At 42.6% G+C, this 17,269-nt stretch overlaps 1 protein-coding gene across 4 annotated transcripts in view; it reads right to left on the reverse strand.

Moving 5' to 3' along the window:
- The window catches only part of DENND1A (DENN domain containing 1A), a 463,104-nt gene that overhangs the window by 121,270 nt on the left and 324,565 nt on the right, over positions 1-17,269 (reverse strand). The window lies entirely within an intron of this gene.

Here is a 17,269-nt window from a genome sequence, read left to right on the forward strand (position 1 = left end):
TTTTACAGCAAAAGAAAATCCTGGATCAGACATTGCATGCAGTTGTCCTATCTCTCATCTCCTTTAATCTAGAATAGTTCTTGGGTCTTCCTTTGTTGTAAGACATTAACATTTTTGAAGAGTACAGGCCAGCTATTTTGTAGACTGTTCTTCAATTCAGATCAAACCCTCTACTCTTACCTCAATCTACCACTGTTGGCTAACGCACTATTAATGCCTGAAATCTTCCTGAATGTGATTCAAGTGTGGAGGTAGGGTCTGTCTTTTATCATAGCTACCTTTGAAGAATCAGGTGAAATCTGCACTGGGAAACCTAGAAAATGGCAGTTACCTAATTGCCCTTAAAAGAGGTCCCTTCTTACTAAAAGACACACTGGCCACCACAGAAAGTAATTGGCTTACCACACCCCAAAGTATAGGAAGTACGTCATTCCCCGGACAGTCATTTTAGAAGCCTGACATTCAGATCAATATTTCAGGAAGGCTATTGTAACTGGAGGAGGAAGACCAGGCACTAACATTTTTTTGAGCTTCTACAATGTGGTCATTATACAAATTATGGTGATATGCATTTAATTCTCATAACAGCTCTCTGTCTTGCTCTAAATCTTATACTCTTTCCCCCATATTTTACTGTATCTTCTATGAATCACAAGGGTTCTCATGAGTATTCAGAAACAAAAAAGGAACCACTACCATTGCAGTTCAGGGCAGAGCATGAGTCAAAGACACCACATTGCACACGTGCAGATAATAATGCTGTCACTGCTTTACCCGCCAAGTCTTGTGTCTGAAGCACAGCTCTACCATGTGGTTGTAGAGTTCTACCACTTATTTGCCATGAGGCTGTGGAGTGCTGAGCTCTGTGCAGGTGCTCAATACACGTTCTGAAAAACATTTTGAAAATGCTTTTACTCATTTTTGTGGTGGGCTTTTTTTCTTAACTGGATTCTTATCTTGACTAAAAAGAAAATAGCACAAATCCATTTATTCATTCATTAATTCATTGCTCGCTCACACACTCACTCTCCTTAGCATGCCCAAAACATGACTAAGGACTCTATGGAAACATTCCATAATCCTTTGGCATCCTGAGGTTTAGAACAGGATGGTTCTAATTAATAGATAATAAGAAATAGTATAATGATACCATTCTTTTTCTAGACAATAGAGATTGCCTCATTATTCCTCTAAATGACAGAGAAAGAAATGGTACCACACTGGAGCCTGAATTCCTGCCTTGCCATCCCTGTGCTTTATGTAATGGAGGCCAGAAGGACAAACCACTGGAGTCTATGGTTGGTGGCTGTGGTCTCTGTGTGTGGGATGCATGCAAGTCAAGTAGGATGTGTGACCTGGGGAAGACTATTTACTTACATTCAACTTAAGCCACATCCCCTCCGCATGGCCCCTGAGGAAATTCAGAACCCTCAACATAGTGGGTCAAGCCACATTTTTAGATCCTTCAGAAGTATGAAATGTGTTAGACTAGAGGGGTCTAGACCTTGCAATCTCTGAGCTGGAATTTAAATATAATATTAGGAAAGTATAGAATCTGGAAAATTATTAATACTATCTATTTCGTAATTCTAATGAGTTTTACTTAATTGTTAATGTAATTTATATTTACACAAGAAAGACTACATGTATTGACATTTGTTTTTTGTAGCATAATAATAAAACAAACATCTGTGAACCTACCACCTAACTTAAAAAACAGACATTATCATTGCATTGTCTTGGTATCCCTCTACTGTTGCTTTCCCCAGTTATTTCTCACTAACTCCTACCCTCAATTATTTTTCTCATTCCCTAAAGTTCTTTCACATGTGTACAATGGCTGTATATTCTAGCAATGTAATTATAGTTCAACTAGCCAAAATCTGGGGTTAGAGGGAGAATAGGGAAAGAAGATGGAAAAAAGGTTACAAAATTTTCTGTAATTGTTTACTGAGGCAGCTGTGTATGAAAATAAATGAGTAATTATGGAATAATTCTAATATCATCTGGCCCTTGAGAACCAGCATTCTAAGGATGGCAGAAAGGAAATAGAAATGTAAAAGAGAGGAGGTTAAATAAGAGCTCTGTGGTCTTGAATTTGAAGTACTACGTATACATGCGTATATATCTGTATCTGTATATGTGTGTGTACTTCCTAGCTCTTGTCCACTATAAAGGCCCAGAAACAATGACCAGCCAGTGAGTATCCTTGCACCCAGGTTTTGGTCTTGAGACATCATTTCTCACTAAAAGAAACCAGTGCTTCCCGAGGAAATAATGTCTGATTCCAGGTTTGGGGACAAGAAACACATATGATGAGCCTGGAACAGTTTGTAATATCAGCCAGCAGGGGAGCTACCAAAAATGACTGGGGTCACTCAAAACAAAAGTACTCAGATGCCAACCTGAAGAAGTTCTCACTGGCCAAAGATGGGACAGTTTGAGTTTCAGTGACAATAATTTCAATGAACCCAAACCCATCAAATATGTTTAAATAATAATGATACACATATTAAAGAATTGTCACACGAAGAGGTGATAGGAAACTAATTATATTACGTTAAAAACTGGTAAGTAAAGGGAAAGAATGAAGCCTTTATCTAGCCTTTGCTATATGAACTGTAACACTGGGTAATAAAATAGTATATGAGGAAAAGTGTCTCTTTATAAAAATACTAGAGGCCCGATGCACGAAATTCATGCAAGGGGCTTGGCCCTCGCAGCCTGGCTTCTTCTGGAAGGTCGTCTGGAAGGTCATTTGGCTGTCTGGTCTAATTAGCATGTTATGCTTTTATTATTATAGATTCCAACCAATAAATGAGTCTGGCCAGCGTGGCTCAGTGGTTGAGCATCGACCTAAGAACCAGGAGGTTTGATTCCCAGTCAGGGCACATGCCTGGGCACAGGCTTGATCCCCAGTAGGGGACATGCAGGAGGCAACTGATCAATGATTCTCTCTCATCATTGATGTTTCCATCTCTCTCTCCCTCTCTCTTCCTTTCTGAAATAAACAAAAAAATTTTTTAAAAAATGATAAACTTAAACTCTATCACCATTTTGTGACTCCCAATGGATAAACAAATATAGGCATTAAGCATCATGGGATATTAAAAGTCAGCAAACCAGACCTGCTATGTTCTCCTATAGTCTTAAAAAATATTACCTGCAGTCTTACCAAAGAGATTCAACCTGAGTCTATCCAATCTCGGGATCCAGTGCCAATTAGAGGGAAATACAAAGGACAGAGGAATATGGCGAAAGGCACCATGACTATGCAATCAGCAAAACTTACACTTAGGAAAACTATAGGCCTGGTTTCTTAAACAAGTAAATTGTAATGAAATGAAAGGGTGGAGGAGGAACATATAAGTTAAAAGAGAATTAAAAGCTAGATCATTTTTTTCAAATGGCCAAGACTAAACTCTAGCATCTACAGATAAACATTTGGGTAATGAAGCCTTTTTTTAAAAAAATATGGAAGTCAGGATGGTGGTTATTTTTGGCAGAAGGAAGAGTTTTGATGGAAAGGGTTTCTGGGGTGGTAGTGAAACTCTATTTCTTGACCTGGGCGGCAGTATCAGTCTTATAACAATTCGTTATGTCATTCATTTGATTAAGGCAGTTTTCTTTATCAGTTTTACAATGTAAAGATCTATAAAAATGTGTAATTACCTATCTAGTGGGAAATATTGTAAAGACTGAATGTCAACATTTCTTTGTAAATAATGTCATGATGAGAATTCTTACTATCTTTTTAATTAAAATACACATACTGTCTTTACATTGAAAAAGAAAACCTCATACCTACACTGTTTCCTCATAGGATAGAATGTAGAGAAAGCTCAGCTTTAAATTAAAGAGTTTTTTTAAAAAAATATATTTAAAAACTAATATTGTTGATAAAGGGGATGGCTATGCAATGGGGGTGGGGGGACAGGAGATATATGGGAAATCTCTGTACCTTCCCTTAATTTTGCTGTGAATCTAAAACTGCTCTAAAATATAAAGTTTATTTTTAAAAACCCCCACCTAATATTAAGTTCTTTCCATGTGCTAGGCACCTGCTGTATTATCTCATTTAATCTGCACAAGCTTATGAGACAGATCACATCTATTCTCACCCTTTTACAGATGAAGAGACTGGAGCACAAATGGATTAATTAACTTACTCAAAATTATAAAAATAAAATAAAAAATTATGTAAATGGCAAAGTAGAACCCAGGTCTACCTGACTTCTGTGGGCAGGTTCCATATTGGATCTGTTTCTCTGTGCCCAGTATCTACTAGTACTTATGGAATTAAACTGATTTACTGAAAACTAATGATCAGGAAACAGATATTAAGTATCCATAAGCTGCTACCTAAAATACCACTTCTTGGCAGGAGAGATAAGAGGCAAAGAGTTCCTTTGAGTCCAGCAGTCACAGAGACCCTTCTCTAAGGCAGAATGGTCTCCCAGCGCAAGGGCTTGAGTCCAGGCTGGCGAGATGCATCCAGATTAAATGTGTCTGGGAAACTGGAGAGATGAAAAAGACAGCTTCATGCTGCTGACAGCAGGGAGTGCAGAAAAATGTTTTCTGAACCTTAGGAAGGCAAAGTTACCACCCTGACACACTGAATTATCAAACCCAGATGAAGAAGTGAGATCTTAGAGTTCATGTTTCTTGACTAGATGCTGGAAACCACCACCACCGAGGACCAGAAGCAGCCTGGGACCAGTGGAAAAAACATGAGTTCTAGAGGCAGACAAACCGGGCCCCCAATCCTGGCTCCAGCTCTTACCAGCACTCACTCATCTGGGGGGTTCTCTTTATCCCTTTCCTGGGCTACCTGGCACATTATATGTTGACTTTCCTCTTTGTGTCTCCCTAGAACAGGGGTGGGGAACCTTTTTTCTGCCAAAGGCCATTCAGATATTTATAACATCACTAGAGGCCCAGTGCATGAAAATTTGTGCACTCGTGGGGGGTCCCTCAGCCTGGCCTGCACCCTCTCACAGTCTGGGAGCCCTCAGGGGATGTGTGACTGATGGCTTAGGCCCGCTCCCCAGCAGGCCTAACCCGCAGTCTGACCTCCCTCTGCGGGAGGTGACCAGGTGGACCGATCAGGGGACAGCGCTGGCTGGCGAGCAGCTGGCCCTGCCCCCTGATTGCCGTCCCCTTCCTTGTGCCAGCCGCCTGCTCGCTAGCCTCGCCCCCCACTGACCAGTCGTTCTGCCATTCAGTTGATTTGCATATTATGCTTTTATTATATAGGATTCCCGGGCCATACAAAATTATCAACTTAAACATTAGCTGGCTATATTTGGTCATACATTTAATTAACTCACACCAAATGCCTTGGCAGGGCCAGACCAAATGATTTTGTGGGCCTTATACCTGCAGGCTGGACGTTCCCCACCCATGACATAGAATATAAGAGATTCGAGGGCTGGAACTTGGTGTGTTCACTGCTGAGTCTTCGAGCACCTAGAACCGAGTCTGGCATAGTACGGTCTTGGTAAATGCTTATTCAAAGTTGATTTAAACTGTTTCAACCCTCTCTGCTTTAAGTTCCTTATCTGTCAAGCTGGGGATAATACCATGCACACTTAACCAAGAAAATATAAAGGGCAAGAAGTAAGGGTTCAATAGATATTGGTTTTTTTCCCTTTACATACTTCTTTTGCGTAACACTCATCAAATGAGGATAAAACTATTTAACTCGGGATAAAACTTCCCCTTCAAAGAATAGATAAGGACCATTTAAGCTGGCCACTGACTTGCTCAGGACACCCTCAAAACCTACAGACCATTTTTAATGTTGTGAAGATGAGAGTATGAATGTATCACAGTAGGAACTTGGGTGAAGAAAGTCTTAAGCAAATGCCGTATGAATAATGCCAGTGAACTGCGATGTATGAGCACAGGGCGAGTAGAGATCTGCCAGGTCGCATCACTAACAGGGAACAGCAAACCAAACATAAATAAGCTCCAGTAAAAGGCTTCCCCCCAATCCGGCCACACCTCCCTGGGCTGTGACTGTTGGTGACTTGGGCATTCACTGACAAAAGGGAAGCTGCCTCCCAGAGAACAAGGACTTTATGCCTGCCATCTCATTGACTTTTAAAAATAATTTTGTGAGGGTGGCATTCTTATCCCCAAATAACAAATGAAAAGCCTGTGGTTCAGAGAGGAAGTGATTTCCAAGGTTTCCCATCTCGTAAGCAGCAGCTCTCCTGGAATTCCGGTTTCCTTAGCCTGCAGTGAATGGGTGACTACAACACATGTGGAGTACCTCTCGAACACCTGAATACTCCATTGCACATTTACAAGCTTCCCCGATTCCAACGCCCCCAGGAAGTGAATATATTAAGATAAGAAATTAGACACATACTAGATAGTAATTGCTACCTAATAAAACTTTGCCAATTCACTGAAGTTTGAAGCAGTCAATCAACATCTGTGGATTTCTAACACTCCTGGTAGCTCCAGGCTAAGCCCAAAAAGTTTTAAATACCTTGCTCTTGTTTCATTATAAAACAGGAACCAGCCAAGTATATGTCAAGGGAGCCCTGTGAAGGCATCATTTAAGTAGAGATTTTCTTTCCTATTTTACAATTGAGGAGCTAAGGTTCAGAAAGGTACAGTAACTTGCCTGGAGTCACACAGTTGAAAAGAGGCAGAGTCCAGATTAGCACCAGGTTTAGCAATACACCAGGGAGCTTTTAGCTTCACATGCTGTTTATTACTGACCTGCGTTTATGTGTGTCACGGAAGAGCCTTAATATCTGGGATCCGGTTCCGAGCCTGTCTGATCTTAGACCCAACCTGCTCTGTTCTGGATAGAAGTTCCCTGGGCTCTCAGGTCAGCTGGCTTCCTGCTTGCTTTGGCACATGTGAGGAGGCCCTGGTGAGAGGTGAGGAGGAAGATGGAAGGGAGAAGCTGAGTGTGTCTCCTGTCTCCCTGCCTGGGGTATTGTCCAGCATGGTTCTCCTCCTCTTTGAGTCATGCGCCCACTGCACAGGCCCACAGGTTCCAGCTGTGGTCAGGTGACCCAGCACTGGACCCAGGAAACCACCACTGCTGTTGCTCATCTCTGGATTATCTCTCAGTTCCTCCCTCTATCAGTTGAATAACCATTTCCTTGAATTATTTTCTCTCTTGGAAACACCTGAAGGGGTTTCTGTTGTCCTCCTTATATCCTGATTGATACACTGATCAAGCTGTTGGACCAAGGGGACCATGTGGCAGCCTGTGGTCCTGGGCTGAGACAGCTAAGTGGTGGCTGGGCTCTGTCTAAGACCACCTGTTGGCTACAAACCTCTGTCTGGCCAGATAAGAAATGCTTTGGAAAAGAGACATGCTTTTCTTTTCTGAGGTTCACAGCTATGAGATGGGTAAAATGAACACAGTTGGTATCCTAATTCCATGGCCTTAGAGCAAGAAAAATTCATCATATTCATTTAGCTACAGCAGCATTTCCCAAACTGTGGGGAGGAGTAGGAGATGTATGGAATGTTAATAGGTATTCTGGGGAGAACAGGCTTTTGAAAAATGCTGGGTTAAACCAAGTTAACTAGATTCTTTATAGCAGGCCTTCAATAATATGCATTTAAATATCTAAGAGAAAAGTTACAGTATGCAATATATGACAATCCCAAATTTCACGTGTTCAGAAAACATAACATCATGTGGATCTACTATTTCAAGGAACACTGTTCTAGAAATGCTGGTTTTTGGGATTGGTGCGGAAACCCTCTTGTGGCCTCCTAGGTCTTTCCTGGCCTGGAGCCCACCCCTTCTCATCTTCCTCCTTGGACACACTCCTTTTCTCTGTCTGTGCCCCAGCCCCAGCTCCGACCAGGCCACGTAATTTCAACGCCCCTTGCCTGTGCACGAGCTGCGTACTGTCTGCCCCCGCTCCTGGGGAAATGCTACTTTCCCACAAGGAGCCATCCCAGGTGCATCCGTCCCTGCAAGCTTTTCCTGGGCCCCAGGCGGAAGTGATCTCTTCTGCCTTTGGATGTCAATGCCTGGACAGCACTCTGCTACGGCAGTTACCATACCTCGGGGCAACTCTGCTTGCTTTCCGTCTCAGCCTCGCACTGTCCTTAAGAACAGTGATCGAATCTTACTTGTCAGTGTGTGCAAGCCAGTGCCCACAGCACAGTGGTCATGAGGTCAGGTTTGTGGGGATACAAATACCCCAGGAGTTTAAATATTTGTTTCATTTTCTGCTATCAAAGCTTGATTATAATTGACTTAAAATTCGTTAAATCAAATAAAAGTTCCATTGTTATGATAACCCCAAATAAATTAACCTTATATTAGTGTAGCTATTTTTATTATGCTGACAATAACTGGGTTTTTAAAAAAATCCTAAAATCAATTTAAAAACAACTACACTGAATCAAGTTCAGCACCAGGATTAACACTGCGGTGAGAAAGTTCGCCACTAGGTGTCAGCCCAGGAAAAGAGGAGGGAGGGCTGCACTGGCAAGTGGTTTACTTTTCATCCAATTTTCACCATAAATGTCAAAAACTTTAACAAAATATTAAGCAATTAAAGTGATCTATTAAAGGAATGTTTTAAAAAAGATATCTAAAATGTTGACATTTCCCCTTTGCAAAATAGTTTATAAATGGTGTTAGTTTAACCTGCATTTTTCAAGACAAGAAACATTTGCACAGATTAGAGACATTGACTCCTAAGAGGAAACCAGCTCAGTTTTCTTCTGAAATGCCCTGAAACTGTATACAATACGGACCGTACGGTAATCACCATTGTGGCAAGTGGTCAGAGGAAAGAGCGTAGTTGCTAAAATCAGGCAGATGGAAGGTTCGAATCCTGGCTCTGCCACTTCTTAAAAAGTAACATAACTGTTCTTCACCTTGGTTTCCCATCAGTAACATGGGGCTACACTACGCTCTACATATGAGGACTATAAACACCAAATAAGGGGATATACGTAGAGTCTAGCATATAATAAATGCTTCATATTATTTTCTTTTCCTTATGACTTCGTCTTAATGATTTATTTAACAAAGCTGTGTTTCAGCTCCCAAACAATTAAAGACATTATAACTAAGAACTATTACCAATTCAGTCACTCCACAGATAATTATTGAGCACTTTCTATGTATCAGGTTCTGCCCCCAGGATACATGAGTAATCACCACACTCCACCCCTTTCTGGAGCAAGGTTCCATTGCTTTGTGAGGGGAGCATAAGACAGAATGTGATGTAGCTGTATATTTCTGAGAATGTATACACACCCCATAAAAAAATCAGTGTGGATGCATGCTCAATGGGGAGTAGAGGGAAGGAAATTTATAATTGTATCCTCTAATCATAAATTCCATAATGTCCTCCATGGAACAAACCCACCACTCACTCCACCTTCTGTTCCTGCGCCTCTACTACGGCTGGGGTATAAGAAAGAATAAGGCAAAATCCTGTTAAGAGGATCACATGTACATGAAGTCATCACAGGTACATGTTATCACTGCTTGAAAATGGATCAGAAAGGTTTCCTTTTCAGTCTCACTGAAAAAGTAGAAGACCCAAAGTGATATCATTGACTTAAAACACCAGAAACAGCAACCATTTCTCTTTGCTACAGCTTCCACAAAGATACAGTATTTAAAACAGCCACAACGGGATCGGCTTACTCCATTATGTACTTGCCTGTTGTACTTTCCTAACTAGAACCGAATATTTACTGCACATGGTGATTTCACAGAGGGCGATCCTCTTCAGATCCTAACTGGCTACCATGCAGCTGCCTTTTGTGCCTTTGTTTGACATTTATACATTCACACTTGGTGTTTGTGCCAGATTACTCTTCTCATGCTCTGAGATGAAGCTGTGGATGCTTTTTCAAAAACTAAGCATCGATATTGTGCAACACTGAAATGTGACCACCAGTCTTTCTGATGTATAGCATGGGAGAACGGGTATCATTCATTTGTTCATCCATTCATTCAACACACACTTAATGAGCACCTACTAATATTTGACTATGTCAAGGATACCAAGGAGTACAAAAAATGGTCCCACCCTATGGGAACAAAGCAGGAAAGCAGCCAGATTATTAAATGAGATTTAAAAAACTCAGAATTTAAAGCTGGAATTCCTTCTGGATAGTCTAAGATACACTAACTGTGTTCTATTTTTCAAGTATTTTAGAACATAGGAGAATTTAATTTTCATCATATTTAGTGATGCTCTTTGAAATCCTTCAGTGCAGCTTGATCATCCTGTTTAAATGTATTTCCTGCCAGTTCTCATCTCTCATGTAAGGACCTACTTTTTATGGGTAGACTACTTCTAAAACAATGGTTCTCAGTTCAGCCATCATTCATTGTGTGGCTCCAAGGTGCCAGGACTCTCAAACTGTGTTCCTGAGCAACATCAGTGTCCCGGGGAGGTGGATGGTGGAGATTTGGTGCCAATATCAAACAATGGTCCTCTTATCCCAATAGGCAAAAATGTTTTGATGTAATAGAAAAAAAGATTCTCAATGATATTTTCTCTTGTGCATTTTTAAAACTGATTCTAATGCATTTCTTAATTTTAAACTCTTGGTACCTACCACCTCCTCTAGCCTGTAAGTGCTAGTGAGCAATAACATGAATAAATAAATATCAAATAAATATTGAAGGGAATAATATGTGATTTCTTACAAATCTTTTTGTATCTCTTGAGATAGAAGCCAAACTCTCACAGTAAAGGAGAGGAACAAACAGGCCAGAATTTAATTGTTTTTTGAATAATTTCAGAGAGTCTGACACTTGCTGACAAGTATAGCCACCACTATTCCAGGACGCGGTGGTCTCAGTCTCCTCTTCTTCCTCCTTTACCTACCTTCTTGTCCTCTAGGAATTGTCACTATCATTTAGTTGATATCTACTACAAAGAAAAACATTGTGCTGAGTTTTACGCATATTGTTGTTATTTTTCTCAATAGTCCTACAAGGTTGGCATTATTTCCATTTTAGGGATGAAAAATTGAGGATTAGAGAGGTCAAGTGACTTTAAGGTCATCTTCTGGTCGATGATAAGAGCCAGTATTAAAACCCAAGTGAATCCAAAGACCATACTCTTTCCATCACACCTGGTGGTCTCCTTAGCCATTTAAGAGCCACAGAGCTATGGGTCCCCTGAGTCCCAGTGGTGAGAGCACCTCCCCTTACCCCTGCTTCATTCCCAGGACATGATCTTGACTTGGGATGAATACTAACATGAAAAAATGGTCCCTTCTCTAGCCCCTAGATTCCTGCTGTCAATGCGTCTGTTAGCTAGGCCTATAGGTTTGGGCTATAATCCCCTGTCTGCTTGACTAAAATAAACTAGAAAATAAGAAAGTCTTTCACAAACTTTTCCTACAGAGCATTCATAGGTACATAGCCATGCTTCACAAACACACTACTGATCACTTAAAAACAGCATGGGCTTTGTGTGAAAAACAATTCAGTGGTTCTTCAAAAAATTAAACATGAAATTACTGTATGGCCCAGCAATTCCACTTAGAGTTATACACCAAAAGAAGTTAAAACAGGCCCTCAAACAGATACATGTACAGGAATGTTCACAGTAGCATTATTCTCAATAGTTAAAAGGTGGAAACAGCCCATGTCCAACAACAGATGAATGGATAAACAAAATGTGGTATATCCATAAGGTTAGAATATTATTCAGACTTAAAAGGGGATGAAGTTCTGACACATGCTACAGTGTGAAAGCCAGACACAAAAGGACAAATATGGTATAATTCCACTTATATGAAACACCTAAAATAGGCAAATTCGTAGAGATGAAAAGTAGATTGGAGGTTCCCAAGGGCTGGGGAGGGGAAATGGGGAGTTACTGCTTAATGGATATAGAGTTTCTGTCATATAGGGTTGTGAATGTAATGAATGCCCCTGAATTAAATCCTTAACAATGATGAAGATGGCAAATTTTACGTTATATATCTTTTACTACAATTAAAAAGACCAAAAAGCCTGGGCTCCAGGACAGATGTGGATTCAAGTCCCAGCTTGGCCCTTCCCAGACTGTGTGGAGGCACATGCACCAGAACCTATTGTTTTAAGATTCCTCAAACCGTTTTTTTCCTTTAGCACCAGATGGGTAAATGAGTATGTCCCTCACGGATGTCCTGGGAATCCTCTGCTGGCCTAGGTGGAGGGCAGGGAGTGCGCCCCATGAAGGGCTCTTCATTCTTTCCATTTTTTGAGCTGCTCCGAGGCTGAGTCAAAGAAAATTTGCTTCCCTACCATGTTGTGATGAGTTGGCACCCACAGTCAGGATCCTGCACGCAGACTTGTATTTCTCTACTCAGAAGGCTTCAAAATAGAAGATTTCAAAGCTTTATTCATAAAGGTGTTTGGTGGAATATTAATTATAATGCCCAGATAATTGGAAATAATCTGAATGTCCAACATGAGAAAGCGGTTATAGACATTATGGTAGCTGTACCTGATAAAATAGTCTGCAGCTATGTAAAAATGCATATGTCATGTTAAATGAGGAGAAACGAACTTTTAACTTAAATTTGATAGCAGCTATATAAACACTATGCAAATGAAAAATAATTAAAGAGAATATACAAAAGTTAATTGAGGTACTTTTGTTAGTTCCGTGTGACTATAGTGCTATTTTAATTTTTCTAGTTTACAAATATTTTCCTATTGCTTATTACACTAACATCACAGATAAAAAGTTTTTGTTTTTGTTTTGGTTTGTTTTTTGTTTTTAAATCATGAGCTCAATGATGTTACTCATTCAGGAGCAGATATACATGGTGTTTTCTGACCTGCTCCAACACAGCCTTGCCCATTCATGCTTGAAAGCCAGGCTATCAATCTGCTTTTATCTTAACTTCTCTGTCTTCCAGGGATTTTAGGTGGATAAATATGACTCAGCAGAATCATGTGCACAATCAGGGGCTGTAAGGAAGGTGATGCCAGCGGACCCACAGCTGAAGCTGGAAGCCAGGCCTCTGGGGATGAAAGGAACAAGCTGGACTGGAGGAGCTGGCTGCTGCCTGCACAGCCTCCTTCACAGACACCCTGGCTGGCTGTCGACTGCCCCCAGCCCAGCATTCACCTCTGTGGGCAGGGGCTGTGCTCCACGCATCCTGGGGATGCCCAGCCAGCAGGTTGGTCCAGAGAGCGCCACATGAGCTTGTTGCATAAACAATCACAGATGTTCCATCTATACTGGCCTTCCCAGACACTGGCACAGAATAGGACACATCTTAAAGTACCAACAGCCATCCGTTTTGCCTTCTGATCTAACATTTACCAAGGATCTGCAGGGGACAAACAAGGGAACTTACACTTTCACATGCACTGTCTTAAGATGAATTCAGGTAGCATGAGCTATGAAATGAGAAACTGAACAGAAAAAGGGATGAAATTAGAAGACATAGTCTATTTTTGAAAGTTCTTTAAAACTAAGGCCTCTGCGCTATGAAATGTCTTCAAAGAGAGGGCAGCGGGCTAGTCGTATTCAGATTTCATGATGATATAGTTTTAAACAAAGGAGAAGTAAAAGTAAGATTCTTGTTAAAATTCATTTGTTCTGCATAGGCAGGAGAAAGGGGAACTTTCAAGGCAAATTCAAGAACCACACTGCTACCCACATCCTCCACAAGTTGCAATCTTCCACCAAGCTGAGAAAGGATCCTTGGCTTAGCAATTAAAATCATTTGTCTTTTATCCCCTTCTTGCCAAAAAGGACCCCAGCCCTAACTAGTTAATCCCTAACACACACTGCTACTCCCAGAGTTGCCTGGCAACTGCTAGGAGGCGTGTCAGAGAGCAAGAAAGGCCTAAATAAATGAGCTGCAGCCTGGCTGCGCTTGACATGGATAAAGGGGGGTTTTCCGAATGGAGCTGCCTGGCTGCTTGTGGTTCTGTCATTTAAGTGGAGATGAACAAGTTGGCTTGGCCGATATTGTTAAATATCTTGGGCTTTGCACCTTATATTCTCCGGGTGACTGAGAAATGGGTCACATGCCCTGCGATTTGCAGACACTCTCCCCTCTGCCGGCAGCAGCCACCTAAAGCCTACAGAGAGGGCAGGATGCAATGCACACACACTGAGCGAGACCCAGCGCCAGCCCCCAGCCCAGAAGCTTTCCTGTGCCTTTATGTCTTTCCATCCACTGTTCCCAAATATACTCACTGATGCCTGCACTATGCCATGACCCATGCCCAGTGCTGGGAGCACAGAAAGAAAGAGTTATAAAAGTGGAACATGTGCAAACCAGAACAAAGACAGGTGAGAGGGTGTGGTGCCGTGGTCGGCAAACTGAGGCTCGCCAGCCATATGCGGCTCTTTGGCCCTTTGAGGGTGGCTCTTCCACAAAATACCACGGCCTGGGCGAGTCTATTTTGAAGAAGTGGCGTTAGAAGAAGTTTAAGTTTAAAAAATTTGGCTCTCAGAAGAAATTTCAATCGTTGTACTGTTGATATTTGGCTCTGTTGACTAATGAGTTTGCCGACCACTGGTGTGGTGGAAGGAACCTGAGTTTCGGAGTCAGGATGGCCCAAGTCTGTCCCCTAGCTCTCCTACTTACCAAAAGTCACCCACAATCTGAGCCTCTATCTCCCATCTGTGAAATGGACAGTAAAGGGCAGTGGAGGGGAATTACTGAAACAACTGAGAGATGAACCAAGCTCTGGCCTTGGGGAAGGCTGCTGAGCAGGTAGGAGAGGTGGCTGTCACTGGACACCCTTTGAGCTCACTTCCTGACCCTCAGGAGAGTCTTTTGGAATCATTCCCCTGGCCCAGAAGAGAGGCACCAGTGAGCACTGTCAAGTCCATCATGTTTCATGTTTAAAAACCAAGTCCCTGGGACTGTGCAGTGACCTGAGTCTCAGGACTGCACCGCCAGTGGGAAGCCACACCCCACACCCCACAAAGCCCTCCACTTTGGCCTGTTCTCCCACTGCTGGCTGCTGCTCAGATCCGCCCGGCAATCTGCCTTAGAGGCGGCTCCCGTCCGCCACCACCGGCTCCGGCCACCATCTTTCTCCCTCACCTTGTATATCAAAGGCCTTCAGTGTACTCCATCCTTTGACCCAGTCAACTCATGTCAGGGATTATGCCTCAGGAAATAATTCAGAGCATGCATGAAGATTTATCCAAAGATGTTCACCACAGTGTGGTTTAAAATTGTGAAAAGTGCCTAACAGAAGCCATAGCGCTGGGCTGATGTGATGGGCCTGGGTACTGATCTCAGGTCGCAGGAACTTGATAAAAGTCTCTGCAAGTGGGGCCCAGGCTGCCCTTCTAAGAGGCCCACAGGCGATTCTGATCCACAGCCAAGACTGTGAGCCACTGGAGTCACCTGATGGGATATGCACAGCCATTATAAATGATGTTTTAAGAAGAATTTTCACTTGCTATGAATAAATGCTTACAACATACTAAAAGGCAAACCCAAACAACTGGGACTAGATTGCTTTGCTGATAATTTCTCAACTGCCTAAAAGTAAAATCTCAAAACCCAAATCCAAATGGAACAAAAAGGACCCAAAAAATCCTGGGACCTAGGTAGAAACATGCTAATATGTTATCATAACTCCAGATGATAGGACTGTGGGTGTTTTCTCATTCAAATCCTCAGTTACTTTAAATATTTCTTATCAGGAGCTGGTGTTTTTATAATCGGAGAAACACAAGTGGCCTGAGGAGGCTGCTCTAACCCCTCAGAACGTGGAGCCTGCCACTCTGGAGGCTCGTCCAAGTGAACATCCCCAACACCACCCCCATGTGACAAGTGCAAGTACAACATAAACTTCTCCAGAGGAGCAACTTGTGCCTAATGATATGCACAGCAATACATACCAAGACTCAACCGCCTATGGATTCTAGACATACTCATAGCTACTATAGGATCACTGTAAGAGCGGACTATTCGTGTCTGTCAGTGCTCAGCTTCCCAAGGAAAGGACTGAGCCAGTTGCCTCATTCTCATTTTAGAGATGGGAAGACACCAGTATTTTCCTTGGATTATACCAGCTCTCAAAATGACACCATACCTGGCTGGTTTGGCTGGGCCCAAGGTCAGGACAAAGAATCTGAGCCACCTCCCTCAGAGACAAGCCGGACATGGTGAACTTGCTTTAAACCGAAGGGCCTTAGAGGACCTAGGAAAGAATTTCTTAGGAAAAAGAGAGTGCATCCCCCTTTCTGTTATGTGATCATGACCGTGCCTGAAGCTCAGGCAGCAGAGAGAGTCAGGCCTAAGTGTTGATGAAAGATGAGAAGCAAGGAGGGTAGTGGCATTTGGCTACTGCTCCCTGTGCACCACCGCCCTGGCCACGTCACAGAGAATGTGACCCGGCTGAAGAAAAAGCACGGAGTCTGCTATTACTCTGTGTCTCACTTAGACACTTGATGGAGTCCTAGTGATAAGAAAACATCCTTACCCTTCAGGCAATGTGACCCACTCCAACTAGGCTGGCTGTGGCTGCCATCGCTACTAAGAGAAAAGGGCTCTCAGCCAGGTTCCCCTCCAAATTTCTCTGCTCCATGGAGTGACCCAGGCCCCTGGGCCAATTTCTCCATTACCTTGGCCAAGGGTAGGCTGAATAGAGGGTAGCCGGTGCAAACTTCTTATTGAAGGTGGGAGAGTTGGTACTTTCATTGGTTTTACAGTTAACCTGTTGTCTTCATACCTCAGCAATAACTAGTTGTTATTGTTAGGGTATCACAGGCAGGCAGGGGATAGTAATGGGGCCATGGGGACTTAGAAAGGTTGAAGTGCCATGGAGGTGGATAACACTACTTCCCAGGCCTCAGCATACTTTATAGTCATTCACACCAAGACCACCATAGGAGCCTCTAAGAAGTGAATTCCCCAGGATGCTTTATTTTCTCAAGGGTGGGGATGAGGTTCCTATAGCGGAAAAGGGCAGTGAGGCAGTGGGAAATCATGGCTGTGGGACTAACTGGCTCCTCCACTGCTTAGCAAGTCACATCTCTTCTCTGAGCCTCAGTTTCTATACTGGTAAAATGGAGATGATTATTACTATCTCAGTCTTACTGTGAATCCGCAGGGAGAGCCGGGCACTGTAGTTAACAAAGGGATCTTTACATTCTCAGGAGCAGTTAGTGTGCCTCACTCATGGCCATGAGGCTTCCTTGTGCTACAAGGTAGGGATGCTCCCGAACCCTCCCACCCCCACCCCGTCCCCCATACAGATGCACAACCTCTTGTAGGTGAATTCAACAACCAGGAGAATTGCAGGTTTCTCGTGGTCCCTGAG

This window comes from Eptesicus fuscus, chromosome 15, assembly GCF_027574615.1.
Source record: "Eptesicus fuscus isolate TK198812 chromosome 15, DD_ASM_mEF_20220401, whole genome shotgun sequence".
NCBI lineage: Eukaryota > Metazoa > Chordata > Mammalia > Chiroptera > Vespertilionidae > Eptesicus > Eptesicus fuscus.